The following is a 22,545-nucleotide window of genomic DNA, read 5'->3' as shown; positions in this document are numbered from 1 at the left end:
CCCGTAGGCAAGGGTCCCTCCGGGGGGGGGGGGGGAGTGGGTGTTCGGGGGGCAAATTTATTTTAGGCCATTTCTGCCCCCCCTTGGGGCAGATTGGCCTATTATTAGGCCGATCTGCCACCAGGGGGGGCAGAAACCTCTTGTTGCCAGGGCAAATTTTTTTTGTGTGTTTTTTTTTTTGTTTGTTTGGTTTTTTTTAGAGATGGGGAGCGACCCATCAGGCAAGGGTCGCTCCCCTTGGGGGCAAATTGTGTTTAGACCATTTCTGCCCCCCTTGGGGGCAGATTGGTAGATTTTAGGTCAATCTGCCCCAAGGGGGCAGAAACCACTAGGCACCGGGGATTTGTTTTTTGGCGCCAATGTCACGCAGGGGGAGCGACCCCGTAGGCAAGGGTCCCTCCGGGGGGGGGGGAGGAGTGGGTGTTCGGGGGGCAAATTTATTTTAGGCCATTTCTGCCCCCCCTGGGGGCAGATCGGCCTATTATTAGGCCGATCTGCCACCAGGGGGGGCAGAAACCTCTTGTTGCCAGGGCAAATTTTTTTTGTGTGTTTTTTTTTTTGTTTGTTTGGTTTTTTTTAGAGATGGGGAGCGACCCATCAGGCAAGGGTCGCTCCCCTGGGGGGCAAATTGTGTTTAGACCATTTCTGCCCCCCTTGGGGGCAGATTGGTAGATTTTAGGTCAATCTGCCCCAAGGGGGCAGAAACCACTAGGCACCGGGGATTTGTTTTTTGGCGCCAATGTCACGCAGGGGGTGCGACCCCGTAGGCAAGGGTCCCTCCGGGGGGGGGGGGGGAGTGGGTGTTCGGGGGGCAAATTTATTTTAGGCCATTTCTGCCCCCCCTTGGGGCAGATTGGCCTATTATTAGGCCGATCTGCCACCAGGGGGGGCAGAAACCTCTTGTTGCCAGGGCAAATTTTTTTTGTGTGTTTTTTTTTTTTGTTTGTTTGGTTTTTTTTAGAGATGGGGAGCGACCCATCAGGCAAGGGTCGCTCCCCTGGGGTGCAAATTGTGTTTAGACCATTTCTGCCCCCCTTGGGGCAGATTGGTAGATTTTAGGTCAATCTGCCCCAAGGGGGCAGAAACCACTAGGCACCGGGGATTTGTTTTTTGGCGCCAATGTCACGCAGGGGGAGCGACCCCGTAGGCAAGGGTCCCTCCGGGGGGGGGGGGAGGGGGTGTTCGGGGGGCAAATTTATTTTAGGCCATTTCTGCCCCCCCTGGGGGCAGATCGGCCTATTATTAGGCCGATCTGCCACCAGGGGGGGGGGCAGAAACCTCTAGGCGCCAGGGCAAATTTTTTTTGTGTGTTTTTTTTTTTTGTATGTTTGTTTTTTTAGAGATGGGGAGCGACCCATCAGGCAAGGGTCGCTCCCCTGGGGGGCAAACTGTGTTTAGACCATTTCTGCCCCCCTTGGGGGCAGATTGGTCGATTTTAGGTCAATCTGCCCCCAAGGGGGCAGAAACCACTAGGCACCGGGAATTTGTTTTTTGGCGCCAATGTCACGCAGGGGTAGCGACCCCGTAGGCAAGGGTCGCACCTGGGCAGGGGGGGTTTGGGGGGGTGGGGGGTCAAATTTATTATAGGGCATTCCCCCCCCCCCCCCCGGGCCGGCTGAGCTAGAGGCCAAAATCCACAGGTAGGCACTTTGCAAAAAACACCTCTGTTTTCTGTGAAAAAATATGTTGTGTTTTGGGCCATTTCCTTTTGTGGGCGCTAGGCCTACCCACACAAGTGAGGTACCATTTTTATGGAGAGACTTAGGGGAACGCTGGGTGGAAGGAAATTTGTGGCTCCTCTCAGATTCCAGAACTTTCTGTCACCGAAATGAGAGGAAAAAGTGTTTTTTAGCCAGATTTTGATGTTTGCAAAGAATTCTGGGTAACAGAACCTGGTCAGAGCCCCGCAAATCACCCCATCTTGGATTCCCCTAGGTCTCTAGTTTTCAAAAATGCGCTGGTTTGCTAGGTTTCCCCAGTTGCCGGCTGAGCTAGAGGCCAAAATCCACACGTAGGCACTGTTTTCTATGAAAAAATGTGATGTGTCCACGTTGTGTTTTGGGCCATTTCCTGTCGCGAGCGCTAGGCCTACCCACACAAGTGAGGTATCATTTTTATCGGGAGACGTGGGGGAATGCTGGGTGGAAGGAAATTTGTGGCTCCTCTCAGATTGTAGAACTTTCTGCCACAGAAATGTGAGGAACATGTGTTTTTTTAGCCAAATTTTGAGGTTTGCAAAGGATTCTGGGTAACAGAACCTGGTCCGAGCCACACAAGTCACCCCATCTTGGATTCCCCTAGGTCTCTAGTTTTCAGAAATGCACAGGTTTGGTAGGTTTCCCTAGGTGGCGGCTGAGCTACAGGCCAAAATCTACAGGTAGGCACTTTGCTAAAAACAGGTCTGTTTTCTGTGATGTGTCCACGTTGCGCTTTGGGGTGTTTCCTGTTGCGGGCGCTAGGCCTACCCACACAAGTGAGGTATCATTTTTATCGGGAGACGTGGGGGAACGCTGGGTGGAAGGAAATTTGTAGCTCCTCTCAGATTCCAGAACTTTCTGCCACAAAAATGTGAGGGACATGTGTTTTTTTAGCCAAATTTTGAGGTTTGCAAAGGATTCTGGGTAACAGAACCTGGTCCGAGCCCCGCAAGTCACCCCTCCTTGGATTCCCCTAGGTCTCTAGTTTTCAGAAATGCACAGGTTTGGTAGGTTTCCCTAGGTGCCGGCTGAGCTAGAGGCCAAAATCTACAGGTAGGCACTTCGCAAAAAACACCTCTGTTTTTTTCCAAAATTTTGGATGTGTCCACGTTGCGCTTTGGGGTGTTTCCTGTCGCCGGCGCTAGGCCTACCCACGCAAGTGAGGTGTCATTTTTATCGGGAGACTTGGGGGAACGCTGGGCAGAAGGAAATTTGTAGCTCCTCTCAGATTCCAGAACTTTCTGCCACAAAAATGTGAGGGACATGTGTTTTTTTAGCCAAATTTTGAGGTTTGCAAAGGATTCTGGGTAACAGAACCTGGTCCGAGCCCCGCAAGTCACCCCTCCTTGGATTCCCCTAGGTCTCTAGTTTTCAGAAATGCACAGGTTTGGTAGGTTTCCCTAGGTGCCGGCTGAGCTAGAGGCCAAAATCTACAGGTAGGCACTTCGCAAAAAACACCTCTGTTTTTTTCCAAAATTTAGGATGTGTCCACGTTGCGCTTTGGGGTGTTTCCTGTCGCCGGCGCTAGGCCTACCCACGCAAGTGAGGTATCATTTTTATCGGGAGACTTGGGGGAACGCTGGGCGGAAGGAAATTTGTAGCTCCTCTCAGATTCCAGAACTTTCTGCCACAGAAATGTGAGGAACATGTGTTTTTTTAGCCAAATTTTGAGGTTTGCAAAGGATTCTGGGTAACAGAACCTGGTCCGAGCCCCGCAAATCACCCCTCCTTGGATTCCCCTAGGTCTCTAGTTTTCAGAAATGCACAGGTTTGGTAGGTTACCCTAGGTGCCGGCTGAGCTAGAGGCCAAAATCTACAGGTAGGCACTTCGCAAAAAACACCTCAGTTTTTTTCCAAAATTTAGGATGTGTCCACGTTGCGCTTTGGGGCGTTTCCTGTCGCGGGCGCTAGGCCTACCCACACAAGTGAGGTATCTTTTTTATCGGGAGACTTGGGGGAACATAGATTAGCAAAACAAGTGTTATTGCCCCTTGTCTTTCTCTACATTTTTTCCTTCCAAATATAGGAGAGTGTGTAAAAAAGACATCTATTTGAGAAATGCCCTGTAATTCACATGCTAGTTTGGTCACCCCGGAATTCAGATATGTGCAAATAACCACTGCTCCTCAACACCTTATCTTGTGCCCTTTTTGGAAATACAAAGGTTTTCTTGATAGCAATTTTTTACTCTTTATATTTCAGCAAATGAATTGCTTTATACCCGGTATAGATTGAAAACGCACGTCAGGGTGCAGCTCATTCATTGGCTCTGGGTTCCTTGGGTTCTTGATGAACCTACAAGCCCTATATATCCCCGCAACCAGAGGAGTCCAGCAGACGTAACGGTATATTGCTTTTGATAATCTGACATTGCAGGGAAAAGTTACAGAGTAAAACGTAGAGAAACATTTATGTTTTTTTCACCTCAATTTCAATATTTTTCTTTTTCAGTTGTTATTTTCTGTAGGAAACCCTTGTAGGATCTACACAAATGACCCCTTGCTGAATTCAGAATTTTGTCTACTTTTCAGAAATGTTTAGGTTTCTGGGATCCAGCATTGGTTTCATGCCCATTTCTGTCACTGACTGGAAGGAGGCTGAAAGCACAAAAAACTGCAAAAATGGGGTATGCCCCAGTAAAATGCCAAAATTGTGTTGAAAAATTGGTTTTTCTGATTCAAGTCTGCCTGTTCCTGAAAGCTGGGAAGCTGCTGAGTTTAGCACCGCAAACCCTTTGTTGATGCCATTTTCAGGGGAAAAACCACAAGCCTTTTTCTGCAGCCACTTTTTCCAATTTGTTTGAAAAAAACAAAATTTTCACTGTATTTTGGCCAATTTCTTGGCCTCCTTCAAGGGAACCCACAAAGTCTGGGTACCTCTAGAATCCCTAGGATGTTGGAAAAAAAGGACGCAAATTTGGCTTGGTTAGCTTATGTGGACAAAAAGTTATGAGGGCCTAAGCGCGAACTGCCCCAAATAGGCAAAAAAAGGCCCGGCACAGGAGGGGGAAAAGGCCTGGCAGCGAAGGGGTTAATACGTTTTCTATGCAGCATTATTACACGTTAGTTCATAAACATTTCATACTAATATAAGCTACGCTCTCCCATATGTGTGGCTATATAGTGACAGATTGCTATGTGTGGCTTATAGTATGGGTGCCGGTAATCTCCTGCTGCGGTGGTAGGTTGGCGGCAGTCAGCATGGAGGTGAGTAGGTTTTACCGCCAATGTCATAATGAGGGCCTGAGTCTTGATGATATTTTCTAAGATTTGGATCTCAATCCCTCGATTGCCCAACAAATGCTTAGACCCGCTAATGTTACTGAAAACTCAGTAAATGAAATACTGCAAGTCTACCATTAAATTCTGGCATGCGTTACATTTGTCATATTACTAGTTGTTAATGATAATCACTCAGAATGAAGAAAATGTTGCTCTTTATAATGTGTTCTGATTATGGTGTTTCAGACTTTTTGCACATTACCCCCCTCCCTGGGGGCCATGTTTAAAATCATTTACACCCTGTCCACCAAGCAAAGCTGAGGCATGATTCCAATAGGAAGTGAGTAAGCCACTCACCACCATTCTTCAATGAAATTTGAGTTCTACTGTGTTTCTGCAGTCTTCATTTGTCTTTCACTGTGTAGTACACATGTGACTCCTGTCACCACGACTGATGGATCACAACTTTTTTCCTTCATTCAGATGTTAGTGAAATCTAGCATGAAAACAGCCTTCATTGGTTGTACAAATTTAATTTTACTTATTTTTTGTAATTATTCATATTAAAAGAGCGTTTTTGGTCCTGATGAATATCTCTATAGCTCTTGTTTGAAGGTATGATTTAGGAATAAACATGATGACCTTATGAAGTCAGTGGAAGTACACCTCATATTTTTACGAGCACCCACTTGGGACCATACTAAAACATTTCCAAATCCACCAAGAGGTAGTTTTAACTGTTTTTCACCCTTTGCACATATCCTTATTTTTCAATACACCTCAACATCCCATACAGATATTTCCTCCAGGCCTCTTAACAACCCATGATTTCCCCTCCCTTGAGGATAGTAGCCTATACCAACACCAAATGTGAAGGGTCTCAGTGATGAAGCATGTCATGCCAACGTGGGTTAGGTCTACTGCCCTTTAAGTTATTTAAACTGAATCATTAGAAGCAGACTATCATCTCCTCCAGTTACTGACCATGGGCTCTCACTGTGTTGTATCAATTAGATTAGGGGGTAATACTCTTTAGTCTCTCAGCCCTCCTTTTTCCTCCTACTTGTTTTTGTATATGGATGATACCTTATTGATTCTTCAGTTGAAGAGTGAAATCAGTCATGTAAAACATTTGAAACGCATATGATGGAGATGGCCAAATATATGAGAAAGAATGCATGCATTAAAGTTCACCTTGGACAGGAGAGAGGTGATAGAATTTGATCTGGATATAGAGGTTTGATCAGATTTGCGGTGGCCCTTAGATCTTGGCCCCACTCTGACCTCAAACAGTAGTAAAGGATCTGGCAGTTTAGCTAGATAATAAACCTTATTTTAATAAACAAATAAACTATATAGTATGACCGTGTAACGATGGTACCCCGTTCTCGAATGCCTCGCGCTCGTGTTGCCTTCATGGACATGGTAATTACATAGAAGCATTCGAGAACGGGATGCGATCTGCAGTTGGCCGGCTCTGCGCGTCTCCCTATGGATGTGAAGAATTGATAAAATAAGTACCTGAAACTTCCAAGTGTCAACGCTGCATCATTACAGAATTGGCAACGAGTGAACCCTCCCTGCGGCAATAGAGGAACTGTGGAAGCGTTCAACTTCCTCTTGAGGTCAGGCGAGGAACTGCGGGAGTGTCCAACTTCTGCTCGAGGTTTTCTGTCTTTTGGCGATTCCCGTCCGAATCGGGTCTACTTGATGATATGCGCATGCGCAGAGCTTTGCGCATGCGCAATAATAATTTTGTCAATTTCTTTGATTTTAACTGCTCCCCCTCACAGCGCACTTGTAAAGCGCATGCGCATTTCGCATTTTCATATTTTTCTGCAATTCTAACGGTCGGCTCAATGCAGTGGGCTTGTTGCGATCTCAGCGGCGGTACCAGTCAGTACTCGGGCCTACTATTACGACTTTCCTTTTTAACGGTGAGTTTCTCTTGCGCCTCTGTCCTCCTGCTTGTTGCATTTTCCCATTTTTCGCATATTTTAACGGTCGTCTTTGCCAGCTCCCCTCACTGCTCACGGTGGTCTCGTTTCGGTCGCAGCGGCGCTACCTCCACCTTCTTTAAGGTCAGAACTCGTGCTTATTATTTATTCTCTCTCTATATATATATAATTAATACTTTCCTTTTTAACGTGTTTCTTTTGCGTCTCTGCTCTCCTGCATATTAACGTTCCCGTATTTCGTCTCTGTACCCCGTTGCGCTTTTAGAAGCAGCTAGGGCAGTGGTCTCCAAACTTTTTAATGCCCCCACTCCCCTTTTGAAAAATAAAAATCATTGGGCCCTCCCTCTGAATTTTCACAATTATTTTAGAAAATGTGGCAATGTTTAAATATGTCTAGCCATATTTAAACATTGAAGTTAAGTACTGTTACCTTTTTAAAAGTGCAATAACATGTTTCTGCTTAAAACAAAACACTGTTATATGTGTAATGCTTCTTTTGGGCAGAGCCTGGTGAGCCCCCCTCCCTCCCCGGGATCACTTCATGCCCCTTCCCAGTTTGAAGACCACTGAGCTAGGGGCTTTTCACGCATTTTCAGAGAAGTAAATAAATGGCAACGCGATTATGATGATAAAATGCGTGCCTTTGCATAGCTGGCGCGCAGGCATACAGCTATGAAAGAATGTTATTGCTACCTGTGTGATCATTATACAGGGCAGGCCATTATCTTTACAAGTTTGTACTTTCAGACCTGCCCTGCCTAACGATCATGGGGACAGCAAGGCGCTCGCTTATTATTGCTGTGTGTGACATTTGTATAATTTAATTCTATGGGTGACTTTTTAATGGCTACACTTTATATGTATTAAAATCCAGCTATCTGAAATGTTGGCATCGATGTAGCATGCACCATGGGGCAAGAGCCTGACGCACATTGGTTGTCCACGCCGCAGCCTATTTTCTCCTTTCTCAGCAGTAACTGAGGGTCTTGTTGTCTGGATACTTGGGCAGGTCTGAAAGTATGCAGTTGTAAAATATTCAGTGTATTTATGAGTGCCTTTTTTTGGGGGGGAAGAAAAAATTGAACAATGAAACCAATTAAAAATATAGATTTTAAAAATTGATGGCATGCAAGTATGAATGTGATATTTGGCTGTGGATTTTTGTGAATTTACGAGTTTACTGTTCATTTAAATATAGGTGGTGTTTGAGGTGTTACACTCCCCTAATAAATGTAATACTTTTGTTTAGGTGATTTCACCAGCACTTTTGTCACAAAGACAACAATGCACACACATTATCCCTCCTTGTTTTACAAATAGTCGAAACTTTTTATTTTTACAAAATATTGTTTTCTCTCCCACCAATGTGTATTCCTCTCCCCTTCCACTGCCACATACGCCACTCTCATGCACCCTGCTTCTTCTATAATATATTTAAATATTATGGGCCTCATTCCAGCCTCGCTGTGGTGGTCCTTCCGCACTGGAGCCACCACATTGAGTTGTGGGGCTTGGTAGACGCCTTATATGCCAGCCTGATTGTCAGAGAAGTGCAAAGGTAATTACTCCATTCCGCACGTCTGCCAGAGTTGAGATGCCTATGGTCCCAACTACAAAACCCCTTCAGAGATACCAACTTTGGGAGCCTATAGCCCTCCCATAAGTGTTCTCTCGATCCATTGAGTACACTTAGCCATTTTTAAAAAAATTATCTTCCTCCAAGTCCTATCCACCAATTCCTTGCCTGGACAGCCTGTCAATTCCAGTTTACACCTGTACAGCCAAAGTAGGATAGCTTTATTTAGCCATATATTGGTGGTCAGCCCAAAATGGTGGCCTTTCCACTTGGCCATATGCACATTGAATAACTACACAAACCTGTCTAACCTCATAATACTTGTGAATGTTTTGCAGTTCTATCTGCCTTCATACTTAGACTCCTGGAGAAAACACAGACATACCATGGCTTCCAACCCATGCATAACAGGGTGCACACCTGCGCTTCAACCCATATAAAGAATGTGTCTGTTATATAAATATATATATATATATATATAGGGTGTGTTTGGAAGAATGTAGAGAAAGCACAGGGCTCTAATAATCTACTCTACCACTCGCTATGGTGAGTTTTATCTGATGCGTTTGAGCTATGTTTTGATTCCACTTGTCCCTTCTAGCGAGTGGACAAATGAGTTGTTCTGTCCAATCAGAAACTGAATTAGCAATTAGGATGCCTTCAAATCTTATTCTTGTCACATTTTCTCTGTGTTCAGAGACAGAGTTCAAAAGTCAGTTTGTCTTCTTGGAGTGCAAATAATTTTCCTTGTGACTGCAGAGTTCCTGGATTTTGTAAGGTAAACTGTCTGACCAAAGTGAAATGAGAGGCTTTTGTTATCTGTTTTTTCTTAACACATTTATTTAACTAAGTCAACTTCACAAACATTTCAAAATATATTTCGGTAGCTGTGAAAGGCCCTTTTTTGTACTTCTGTGTGAATTAAAAAAAAATATATTTTATTAGTATTAAAAACAAGTCATAACACTGTACGTGGTGATGTGCAAATGAAAAATGTTTTCTGAAATCCAATTTTCACAGAATTTTGTTCATACACTACATAGTATTATCATTAAAGCTGTAGGTTAATGAGCAGCTTTTGGGACATTTCTGGGAAATGTACTGTCTGTAAATAACAGTGTGCTACCACATCATGCTCTGGTAATATATTTATTTACAGTGAAGGTTTACACATAAACTGAGAAACACTCCTGCCCTGATGGCCAAGCTATTATTAAACTGAGGCAAGTCATGCATGGATCATGTGTTCCTCTATGTGGGTTATATTTATTATACATGGAGAAAACATTTAGGGCCTGATTCTAACCCCGGCGGTCTTCGACCGCCGGGGCGAGGGTCGGCGGGAGCACCGCCGACAGGCCGGCGGTGCCCCGCAGGGCATTCTGACCGCGGCGCTTTGGCCGCGGTCAGAAAGGGTAAACCGGCGGTCTCCCGCCGGTTTACCGCTGCCCTCAGAATCCCCCATGGCGGCGCAGCTTGCTGCGCCGCCATGGGGGATTCTGACCCCCCCTACCGCCATCCTGTTCATGGCGGGAAAGCCGCCATGAACAGGATGGCGGTAGGGGGTGTCGCGGGGCCCCTGGGGGCCCCTGCCGTGCCCATGCCAATGGTATGGGCACGGCAGGGGCCCCCGTAAGAGGGCCCCGCAAGGTATTTCAGTGTCTGCCTTGCAGACACTGAAATACGCGACGGGTGCTACTGCACCCGTCGCACCTTCCCACTCCGCCGGCTCGATTACGAGCCGGCATCCTCGTGGGAAGGGAGTTTTTCCCCGGGCTGGCGGGCGGTCTTTTGGAGACCGCCCGCCAGCCCAGGGAAAAACTCATAATACCCTCCGCGGTCTTCTGACCGTGGAGCGGTATTATGGGGGCGGAATTCTGGCGGGCGGCCTCCGCCGCCCGCCAGAATTAGAATCAGGCCCTTAGTGTATTGAATCAAACAAAAGAGGATTTTTTTTTACAGCAGAACTGCTGAACTCACATATTTGAAGGTGCACTCATATCTGAGAATGAACAAAAAGGCGATTGTAAAATTCAATATTTGCCTAGAAACCCACATTATGAGATCCATTTGCAGTTCAAGTATATTCCAGTTTGGTCGAGTAGATTATTCAAGCTACTTGACTTGCGTCTAGTAACATTTTTATGCTTTTTCGATGCCTGAAGCAGGTTAGTGCTCGCATTTTAAAATATACCACACTTACCTGCGGAGAAATTGACATTGACTGCCATTGCCTTACATTCTTGTCAAAGTGGGCTAGCAGAGGGACCAAATTATCTCACCCGATATTTAAATTTTGTCATCTCCGCTGTAAGGGCTAAAGCCAATTGTTGATCAAGTACCTTGTCCATTTTGAACAATAAACATTTGTCCCAAATATAATTAAATCCAGAGACCTTTACAAAGACCTGAAAGATCTCTTGCAACCTATTTAGTGTTCCTGTCACTTGCGTCTAGTAATAGAAAAATAAAACATAAGCAGCATTCTGGGGAATTACCCCCCACCCCGTGCATCTTGTCCACCTTCAAATCTGCACACCCACCCGTATCCATTTGATAACACCCTCTACCACCAGCCCAAATATCATCGGCATGAAAGGGCAGCCCTGTACTGCTGGAATTCACAGGAGGCGTGCCTGTTAATTCTTATTCTTGCACAGGGTCTGTTGTACAACAACCTACCATCTCCGGTACTTTGGGCCAAAACTACTTCTCTCCAGGGTTCCCAAATGAAATAGCCACTCTTCAGAGAATGTATATGATCTTGTATTGTCTTACATCTGCCCCATTAATGTTTGTTTTATGGAAAGAAGAGTGATCTTCATGTGCATTACGGACATTTGTGGTATGTAGGTGAACCACACAACATAAGTGTGAGGTACTGGTTAGTTGAGGTACATCATCATACTTAGTATAACTCACATATAGTAGGTCTCCCCTGTTAATATAGTTGATGTACAGTTAGCAGCTGAACTTAATAATGCATATATGTATTGTTTATGTGTGTATGGGCAGTCAATCTATTCTTTCAGTTAATTGGTTAGTCCAGTCTACTGGTATTTTTGTACGAGCATCTATCCTATCTGCTAATTTTTTTCTTTTTTTTTCTTCTGCTGGACATATTGTTACAGTAGTTAAAAAATGAGAATCAAATACAATATCTGTATGTATTTTGTGTTTGCTTATTGTCAAATGTCCTTCTCTTAAGGTTCGCCCCCAAATTTTGGCCTTCCTTCTTTCTCAGACTTTTTCTTGTTGTCGGGCTTCTGAGCACTTTACCACTGCTAAAGTGTATGTGCTCTTGCATTAAAATATGGTTATGTATGCTTACCCACAGTTGACATATTTAATTTACTTATGAGTCCCTAATAAATTGTACTTACCTATGCCCTGGATTTGTAAATTAAAGGCTACTAGTGTGCCCACAGTAATGATTGTGCATCCCAATTAAGTAGTACGTCAACATGACTTGCTTGTCATTCCAGAGCCTGTGTGTGCAGTTCTAAACTTCCATTTTGATCTGTCAAGTTAAGTCTTTCCTGGTTCAAACCTTTCTTTTTAAAACATATGTAACCCCTTTAGTGGGCCTGGTACAGATCAAAGGGCAGGGGCAAGTTGGACGTGTATTTGTAATTTTAACCTGCAGTGGTAATATAAAAACTATTACACTTGTCTTTCACCACCGCAAGGCCTAACTTGCACTTAAGCTAACATCCGGGTTACCGTGAAGCAGCCTGTCTAATTTCCAATTGAAGAAAAAAAAATTGGACTTTGGTGTCTATGGACTCGCAATTCAAAATCACAACTTATGGTCAGGTCTAACATTCATTTGTGTGGCTGAAAATGTCACATTAAGAAATTTGCTGTTTTATTTTCTTAAATATTTACTGTCTACTGGCTGCCCCTGACTACATGTTTGGGTGGGTGACGCATCATCTCTTGTGCATTCCTTCCAGACAGGCACACACCAAGGGAGCTCAGGTGTGACTGATGGACCATAAATATCCTGATGGCCCACCCTTGGCAGGATGAAATGGTGCAGCTGGCACATCTAAATGGACTGGCTATTCTTCCCACACACATGGATGCATAATGCCCCGTAGCGAGTCTGCAGCTAGTCACTGCACTTCCTGTCCTATTTGAACTTTCTTCAAAGCACTCTTTTTCAAGTCTCCCCCATTTCAGAGCCACCACTGGGCATAATAATTGGACCTTTTTTTTTCCTTTCACTTGCTGCTTTTCTGTCCTTTTCTCTTTTTTTCTCCCTCTTGTGTTTACCCCACACTGCTGGTGTCCCAGCATCTCCACCCTCCCCATGCAAAGCGCTTCTCCCACCTCCTTATCGTTGGACCACTACCGCCTCCCTCCCTCTCTTTCTTAATGACGGCCGCCACGCTAATGCTCCACAGGGAAGCCTGTTTGTGCATGGACGTCACCCAGCGCCACGGACCCTGGTTGTCACCCCTTTAGGCTGGTTTAACGCAAGCACTCTACGTGCCCTCAGCCCCATAAGATCATCAGCATGCCACCAAGCTGACCACATGTACAACCATGGATAATTTTCTTGCTGCGCCTGCTCCAGCATACTCCCAAGTACCACCCCATGATTCCTCACTGCTCCTCAACACATTCTCCCTCGTCAAGCATTCACTACAAGTCTGAGACCTGCACTCAACAGCTCTGGACGTCACCTTCTCGCGATGAGTTGGATCACCCCTGCAGCTACCACGGACATTGCCACGGCCATTACGCACAACTACAAAATCATACACAAGGACAGAGCCAACTTTCCTGTAAGTGTCATTGCCATAATCTACAAGAACAACCTCCGCCTTTCATCATCTAGTCGCATTCTGTCAACGCACGAGCATCTACATTTCCACTTCCTGACCAACCGAAATACCTTCCTACATGGCACCCTCATGTACAGACCACCTGCACCTCAACCCCAGTCTTCACAAGACATTGTCAACCTCTTTGCCCCTCCAAGCACTCACTTCCTCCTGTTACATCCCACTCGGTGATCTCGATTTACAGCTTGATACCCTCAATGACCCCCAATACGTCAAACATCCTGTACAACCCCACAACTCTCGGCCTCAAACAACTAGTCAATGTCCCCACCCACAAAGCTGTTCACATCCTCTACGCCGTTCTCTCAGCAGGGGACAACCTCACCATCATCCACACCTCCGAACACTGTTGGATTGACCACAAGTGCATCTACTTTACCTACTCAAACACTGCACGCCACCACATTCCCTAAGCCCCTGGCAGACAGTGGGGTAAAGTCACGAAAGCACAGATCACCAAACGCTGTCAACCACTTACTCTCACAGGACGATAATGAATCCGCAGACAAACTACAGCGCTGCCTCTGAATGTGCCGACAATGTAGCCCTTCTCAGGAAATTGGCATGGAATCTGCAAAGAAAAACTCCCAAGTGGTTTACGCAAGACCTACATCAATCCAAGCGCACCTGCAGACGATTGTAATCCAAATGGAGCTTCAGCAAATCCACCAAACCGCACCGCCTACAAAAATACTGATACCACGTACAACCAGAACATATGAGCCACCCAAAAAGCTGCATTTCAAGCATGCCTCAACGCCAGCACTCCCAACATCAAAGAGCTCTTCATCATTGGGCAAGAGTTCACGAACCGCAGGGCAGACACCTCATCCATCCCTCCCTCCCAAGACCTCCAACGATCTTCCCCACCTTCTTTCACTGTAAGATCTGGGACATCTATGAAGGCTTCAGCATACAGAGCCCGCCTTCACCGCTCAGCACCATGGACCTTGCTCCCCCACCAGATACTGAACTGCTGAACCACCATTACTGTAGAGGACACCCAAAGAATAATGAACTCCATCCACTTGGGAGCACCCTCAGATATATGCCCTCATCACATCCTCAACCTTGTCATCCCAATCATTTCACCAAAGCTTTGCTGAACCATCAATCTATCGTTTAAGACCGCCACATTCCCCTCAGACTGTTAAGACGCAGAAATCAGCCTGCTACTCAAGAAACCCAAAGCCGACCCTAGGGAGCTGAAGAACTACTGACCCATGTCTCTGCTCACTTTCCCAGCCAAGGTAACGGAAAAAGCAGTCAACCAGGAACTCATCGAGTTCCTCGAGACACACTGTATCCTAGGACTTTCCCATCCTGATCTGGAAGCAACCACAGCACTGAAACGGCACACTTCGCCGCCACCAACGACATACGCATCATACTGCACCACGTAGGCAATGGCGCACTCCTCCTTCTAGACCTCTCTACTGCATTTGAGACCGTCTCCCACTTCAGCCTCTGTGACAGGACGCACGACGCTGGCATCCGAGACAAAGCCCTGAGCTGGATCTGGTCCTTCCTCACCAGAAGAACACAAAGGGTCACACTACCACCGTTCACATCAGAACTTAGATACTTGCTGCGGAGTGGCCCAAGGATCCACACACTGCCAGAAGCTTTTTAACCTCTACATGGCCCGCTCGCTAAGATCATCAAACACGAGGTAAAGATAGTCTCCTACAACAATGACACCCAACTGATCCTCTCCATGTCGGACGACTCTGCTCAAGCCAAGATGCATTTTCCCAATGGGATGAGAGCAGTCTGCCCTTGGATGGATGTCTGCTGCCTCAAGCTCAACTCAGACAAGACAGAAATTCTAGTGATTGGCTACACCCCATTCTGCCTGGAACGACTCCTGGTGCCCCCCCCCCCCCCCACTCAGGTTAATGCCCCCATCCACATTGACCAATTGCGTAACCTGGCCTTTATCCTTGACTTTTCTATCAATGACACAACAGGTTAACGCTGTCTCCTCAACAAGCTTACACAGCGTTTGTAGGAAAATGCCTCCTTTTTGCAGTCGCCCCCACCCACGATTTTTGTCTGCTATTGATGCTGACTTTACTGAGAAGTGTGCTGGGATCCTGCTAACCAGGCCCCACCACCAGTTTTTTTTCAGTTAAAAATTTACCATTGTTTCCACAATTGGGACACCCCTTGCACACAGATAAGTCCCTGGTAAAAGGTACCAGTGGTCCTAAGGGCCCTGTGACCAGGGTAGGTCCCTAAGGGCTGCAGCATGTGTTGTGCCACCCTAAGGGATCCCTCACTTAATACAGGCACACTGCTATTGCAGTTAGTGTGTGTTGGTGGGGATAAAAAGGTAAAGTCAACATGGCATCCCCCTCAGGATGGCAGGCACACCAAATACTGCCTTGGCATACGTAAGTCACCCCTCTAGCAGGCCTTAAAGCCCTAAGGCAGGGTGCATTATACCACAGGTGAGGGCATAGCTGCATGAGCAATATGCCCCCTACAGTATCTAAGTCCATTCTTAGACATTGTAAGTATAGTGTGTCCATATTAAGTACATGGTCTGGGGGTTTGTCAAAACTAACTCCACAGCTACACTGTACACTGGGAAGTTTGGTATCAAACTTCTCCAAATAAGAAACCCACACTGATGCCAGTGCTGGATTTATTACAAAATGCACTCAGAGGGCATCTTAGAGATGCCCCCTGTATTTTACCCAATCCTTCAGTGCATGACTGACTGGTCTGTGCAGCCTCCCACAGAGGGACGAGTATCTGACCTCCTGGCGTGAGAGCCTTTGTGCTCTCTGAGGCCAGAAACAAAGCCTGCACTGGGTGGAGGTGCTTCACACATCCCCCTGCAGGAACTGTAACACCTAGCAGTGAGCCACAAAGTCTCAGGCTTTGTGTTACACTGCCACAGGGCACTCTGGCTAGTGGAGATGCCCGCCCCCCCGGACACAGCCCCCACTTTGGGCGGAAAGTCCTGAAGAGATAATGAGAAAAACAAGGAGTCACCACCCCCTCAGCCAGGTCCACTCCTAAGTTGACCAGAGCTGTAGTGACCCCCCTCCTTGGAAAATCCTCCATCTTGTTTGGGAGGATTTACCCAATAAGGATAGGGATGTGCCCCCCTCCCCAAAGGGGGTGTAGCCATCTTCAAGGTCAGTTGCCATTGGCTACTGCCCTCCAGCGCTAACACCCCCCTACATTCAGTATTTAGTGGCGATCCTGAACCCATGATTTCAGATTTTCTGAAAACCTAAAGAAGGACTGTTGACCTCAAAGCCCTGTGGAGAAGACGGAGACAACAACTATCTTGGCCCCAGCCCTACCTGCCTGTCTTCAGACTCAAAGAACCTGCAACAGCGACGCATCCTGCGGGACCAACGACCTCTGCCAACTCGGGGGACTACCCTGCAACCCAAAGGACCAAAAAACTCCAGTGGATATGGGCTCTGTCCAAACAACAAGGAAGAAACCATCTTTAAAGGGACACCCACATCACTCCTGAAGCGTCAGTCCCCACCTCTCTGCACCAACGCCCCCGGCTCGTGTCCAGATAAACCAACACTGCAGCGCGGACCCCCAGGTGACTCTAACGACGTGGCCACCCTGAGACAATCTCCCTGCATCCCGACGGTGAAGCTTGCAGAAAGAATCCAGAGGCTCCCCCTCACCGCAACTGCCTGGTAACAAAGACCCCAACGCCTGGAAGAAGCACTGCACCCGCAGCCCCCAGGCCAGGGAGGAACCAACTACTGATGCAGAAGTGACCAACAGGCGTCCCTCATCCTAGCCCAGTCAGTGGCTGGCCCAAGAAGAATCCCATGCCCTGCCTGCATCACCAGAGTGACCCCTGGGTCCTTCCATTGATTTCAATTCAAAACCTGACACCTACTTTGCACACTGCACCTGGCTGGCCCTGTGCGCCTGTTTGGGACACCCCCCAACCCAATGCTCTACAAAACTCCCCGGGGTCTGCTCCCAGAGGACGCAGGTACTTACCTGCTAGCAGACTGGAACTGGAGCACCCCTTTTCTCCATAATCACCTATGATACTTTGACCTCTACACCTGACCGGCCCTGTGTTGCTAGTGCTGGGTGTTGGTGGTTGACTTGAACCCCCAACAGTCGGCTGCCTATGCCCTAGAGACTGAACTTGTAAGTGATTTACTTACCTGCTAACTTAACTTGTACTTACCTCCTACAGGAACTTTTGCAGTGTCCTCTGTTAAAATAGTTAATTTGCATATTTTCCAGAACTGTGTACCTTACTGTTTTCATTCCAAGTTCTATATTTGCTTATGCCAAGTACCTTACAATTTATGTACTTAATTGAATTCAGAATCTTGTCGTTCTAAAATAAATTAAGAGAAGAATATTTTTCTATATAAAAAATCTATTGGTCTGGCGTTAAGTCATTGAGTGTGTGTTCATATTTACTGTGTGTGTGTATGTACAACAAATGTTCTGTTTAATTCTTGTTTTTTAATTAAACGTGGTATTTATCATCACACACAAGATAAAACATAGTGTGTGCAAAATAAGTCTTTCTTAGAACTTCAGTCTACAACTGTTTGTGTGGGTTCTCTTTGTCTCCTACCCACTATTAGACCCAGGTTATTCCTCAGTCTAGTGTGGTGACATACAGCCTGCTAGTCAATATGAGTCTTTAAAGTCACAACATAACCTGGCTGAGGTCTATGCGTTTTTGTGCCCTCTGTTATAAAGTTTCAGTTTTAGACACCCACAGACTCTGCACTAGAAAGTTCAAGCTTTTACACAACAAGGAAGGTCCACAGGCAGCTATCAAATTGTTCTGCGCTTGTGTGACTATATCCGCAATATTTGGTGCTGGCAAGGAAGAGCAGGCTATTTGGGATCGGCTCTGGACGTGGATCTTCGCATTGCTTTGCAGACTTGACGGTAAAGTGCCTTTGGCTTGGTATTTTATTTATTTTTTATTTTATTTCTTGTGTATGTGTGTGTGTGCATATATATATGTATGTGTGTGTGTATATATATATATATATATACATATATATATATATATTTTTATACACTTAAAACCCTCCTTAAACAAGATGCTGGTGAGTGGGGTGATATAGGTCAAGCTTTGGTACATACATATGGAAAATAAACCCCTCAAATCTCTCCCCTAACCCCCCCAAACTTCAGCCCTCCCTACATCGCACTTCTTCCACTCATGATACACAAACTTTATAGATTTACAATCTACATAGGGTTTTAGAGGGAGGCAGTACCTTTCTTGGAGGAACATGTTGTGCGCTTCAAAGTAGTTCATCCACCTTGGTCCTCACCTGAAACTCATCTCTCACCTGTTGCTCCTGATAGCAGTTTGCATTCAACAGTGGACACACCCCGTGAAACGGTTTCAACTGGCTTGCAAAACGATGGGGGACGGTAGCAAATGGTGCTGAAACTCTGGTAGCTTAGGGCTTGTCTACCTATGCATGTGAAGACTGGATCCAGCAGACTGCATATGAATCATAAAAAGACTTGGTAAATAGGCAGGAAGGCGGACTCAGCAAACTGCTGTGTAGCGCAAATAGGGAACAGTCAGACACATTCGTACAATGCAGGACATCCACTGCATCCCTACCTATCTCCAGTCGTCTTGACTATGTTATGGCACTGGATTAAGATAGGCAGGGGCAAGAGAGTGAGGCTGACTACCTACACAACTCTCCCTCACTGTAATCCAGTTCACACTCATCCTCCATCGCCCATCCATCAAGTCCTGTCTGTAGGCAAATGACAAAGCAGCAGGTGCGGACACACTGGAAGCTGTAGACACAACACCACACACAGGTGACATAGGGTAATGGGTTGCTTTATACTGTACCGAAGCAGCAGTGTAGTTCGACAGCACCCTGGGTGTCTGAGTAGCCCTATTTATGATTGGTCTGCTCACCTCCATAGTCTGAGGAAGGTGCTAGAAAAAGGTCCCCCCAAAAACATGGCCTGCTGGCCACGGCATGCGGGGATCCCAAAAATGTGTTAGCATCACTAAGAAGAAAATAGCAGTGACTACACTCAACATTCGCACATTGACTGTTCTCACGCTCATAGATAGCTCTAAAACAGACTTGGAGACTGACAGCAGTTGTCACAAAATAATTCAGCAGGTACAACATCCAGATCGCACCTCTTAGCGAGAACAGCGTCCCATCCGGAGGCCAGCTGACAGATTTCAAAGCCGGTTAACGCTTTTTTGGGTGGCTGTAGCAGCCAAATAACGTCTTGGAGCAGGAGTGGGTTGCAATCACATCTAATCTGGTCAGCAAATTAGCCAGCCACACAATTATTTCACAATCGACTCGTCTCTGAGGCTACCCTTGAAGGAAAGCGCTGCACCACCTTTATCAGTGCATATGGTCCCACCATAGGGTTAGAGGAGATCAAAGACATGTTTAAGGAAGACTTTTGCTCCCTCACAGCATCGGTGCCCAAGGAAGAAGAGCTTGTTATCTTATGCGACTTCAGTGCCAAGGTTTGTGCTGACTAACAGACATGGGAGGGAGTCATTGGGGGGAATGGAGTTGGCAAAAGCAACAGCAGTGGTCATCTACGTTTGGAAACCTGCGAAGCTCATGACCTGTTGCTCACAAACAGCTTTCCGCTTACACAACCGTAACGAGACGTCCTGGATGCACCCATGCAGCAAGCACTGGCATCTCATTGATTACATTGTAGTAAGGGGGAAGGGCCAGGCAGGATGTCAGTGACCAAGGTCATGTATGGCAAAGACTGTTGGACAGACCACAGACTCATTCTCTCAAAACTCTACATGCACATCCAGCCCATGCAGTGCCCGCCAGGCCAAAGGCACAATAAGCGAGTGAATGTCAGCAAGTTATAACACCACTTTGTGCTCCAGAAGCTCAGGACGGAGTCCAACTGTAAGCTTGAACAATTCAGCTTTGGCACATATGGTGCAGAACTTGGACTAGGCAGCTTTTGTAGAAGTTTTCTACAACACCGCTATCGCTCACTTGGACCAGAAAACAAAAAAACACAGGAGGGTTCAATGGCAATGATAAAGCAATTCAGAAGCTGCTGGATGAGAAGCCTGAAGACCTCACATCCCTCCAGCAGCACATTATACCTGCCTTCAAGAAGTCAGCCTACAGCTCCATCAAAAGCAAGGTACAAGCAAAGTTCAGAGAGATGCAAGAATCCTGGCTCAAAAGAGAGGCAGATGAGATCCAGGGGTACGCTGACAGCTACAAATCCGATAGTTTCTACGACCCTCTGAGGAGTAGCTACGGGCCACAGTCCTCTGGATCAACATCAATGTTTAGTGACAACTGGTCCACCATGCTCACTAACCGGAATTACATGTTGACAACAAGGGCTGAACACTAAAACACTATCCTGGACGGGTCTTTCTCTATCAATGCCGAAGCTTTTGACCGCAAGTCGCCATCAACACCTCCCTGGCAGAACCGCCAAAGGAATCGGAGGATAAGGAAGCAATTAAGCTTCTCTCTAATGATTACCTTTCTCTGTAATCAGAGCCCTGTGCTTAAACAGCTAATCTTGTGACAAGGGTAAAGGAATCTCTCTCCTGGTCATTGGTGGTAAAATCTTTGTGACTATACTTCTCAAATGCCACCGTCAACACTTTGGAGTGGGACAGCTGACAGAGAGTTAGTGCGGCTTCAGAGACTGACAGTTGGCATGATACCTGCTGCACTTCAACTACAGGAACTGTTCGAGAAAGAAGACCGTGACATTTACACAACGTTTGTGGACTTGACCAAAGCCTTTGACAGTGTCAATCATAAGGGGCTATGGCGGGTCATGTAAAATTTCGGATGCCAAGGACAATTCATCAGTATGTTGTGCAACTTCCACAACCTCTTGCTTGCTCAAGTAGTGGACGATGGAGACTCCTACGCTGCCTTCCCGGTCAATAGCAGAGTCAACCAAGTCTGTGTACTGACACCCACGCTGTTGAATCGGCATGATGTGTAGACAGTCCTTTTCTTTAACTGTGTAGGTTCTTTTTAATTGGTCAAAGAAAATAGGCCCATCTCTGTTAAAGATGTTAGCAATAGACTGGCATCCCACCTATTGCCAGGTGAGGAACGCTACTTGGTCCAGGCCTAGGTTAAAATCTGTGTTGGCTATTATTCGGGTTCTTAGCCTCTTACGTACTATCACCTTCTCCCACAACCGGAGCAAGAATCTTTTTGCTGGGGAAGAGTAGAGACTACATGCTCATTTTGGTCTCCCCAGGAATGGGACCTTCCACAAGTTTCTCTCTGATTCTGGCTGTGACCATTCTGAAATATGTTTGAGCTGCGTTGCCTCACAGTATTTTTGAAGGTGTGATTTAGACCTCCTTCCAGTGGTGTACAATAGGGCTGGTCTCATCTAAGCCGTGGGCGTTGATATGCCTAAACAAAGTTATGAAGGGCTTTGGAAAGGAGTGATTCATCCCAGCTTGTGGACTCACCTGAAGCTTCTGGGAGAGGAAAAAAATCAAAGATAAAATCAACATTTTCAAAGCTGCAACTATGCTAATATGCTAGTTCTTTGGTGACCCGCAGGAGTAGCTCATCATATTTGTGTTACTGTCGTATTTGTGTTACTGTGCTTGGCACTGTCTTTGTCAGCTGAATGTAGATTCAATTGCACAGGAAATTGTGGGTAGAGTTGTATTACTTTGTTGGTTAGATGCGTAACATGGAGGGCTTTGAACTTATGAATATTTATTCATAATCCAGCCTCTGCACTAAGTGCTTGCTTCCTTAAAACAAAAAAACTGTAGGCATCATAGGGGTTTGTCGACGGGCATTATTACGTCGTCTGCATAAAGACTGATAGTGTGGTTTTCCACCCTAAGCAGATCCCTGTAATAATAGTTAACAGGCACTATTTGGTGAAATGGCTACATTTTTAATGCGCATAACATAGAGCTTGGGGCACCCCTGTTTGTTACTTCTGCTGATAGTGTATGCGGAAGACGTTTGGTCATTAACTCTAACTGTGGAGGACCACAGTTCCTCATAATCATGAGCGAAAGCAGTCCCCAAGCAGAAATGGACCAGTGTCATCACCAGGTATGGACAGTGGACCCGGTTGAACACCTTATCAGGGTCTGTACAGTGGCATGATGTGTCGGGGAAAGAGATGTGCTTTGTCTATAAGGTGAAGGAGCGTCTGTGTTTTCACTACATTGCTGGTGCAGTACAAAGCCTACCTGGTCAGAGGCTATTGTAC

General features: G+C 46.2%; 2 long non-coding RNA genes across 3 annotated transcripts in view; one reads left to right on the top strand and one right to left on the bottom strand.

Moving 5' to 3' along the window:
* LOC138301985 (uncharacterized) overlaps positions 1 to 6,606 on the bottom strand; it is a 68,672-nt gene extending 62,066 nt beyond the window's left edge. For both annotated transcript variants that reach the window (XR_011205204.1, XR_011205205.1), the window contains exon 1: positions 6,440 to 6,606. This is a non-coding gene — a long non-coding RNA (uncharacterized lncRNA). The remainder of the gene's footprint in view (positions 1 to 6,439) is intronic.
* Positions 6,607 to 6,768: 162 nt separating this feature from the next.
* LOC138301984 (uncharacterized) overlaps positions 6,769 to 22,545 on the top strand; it is a 66,973-nt gene continuing 51,196 nt past the window's right edge. The window contains exons 1-2 of the long non-coding RNA XR_011205203.1: positions 6,769 to 6,855; positions 6,936 to 6,999. This is a non-coding gene — a long non-coding RNA (uncharacterized lncRNA). The remainder of the gene's footprint in view (positions 6,856 to 6,935; positions 7,000 to 22,545) is intronic.

The sequence above is a fragment of the Pleurodeles waltl genome, chromosome 6 (genome assembly GCF_031143425.1).
Source record: "Pleurodeles waltl isolate 20211129_DDA chromosome 6, aPleWal1.hap1.20221129, whole genome shotgun sequence".
In the NCBI taxonomy this organism is placed as follows: Eukaryota; Metazoa; Chordata; class Amphibia; order Caudata; family Salamandridae; genus Pleurodeles; species Pleurodeles waltl.
The sequence above is the reverse complement of the archived record's forward strand: the minus strand, read 5'-3'. Positions and strand labels throughout refer to the sequence as shown.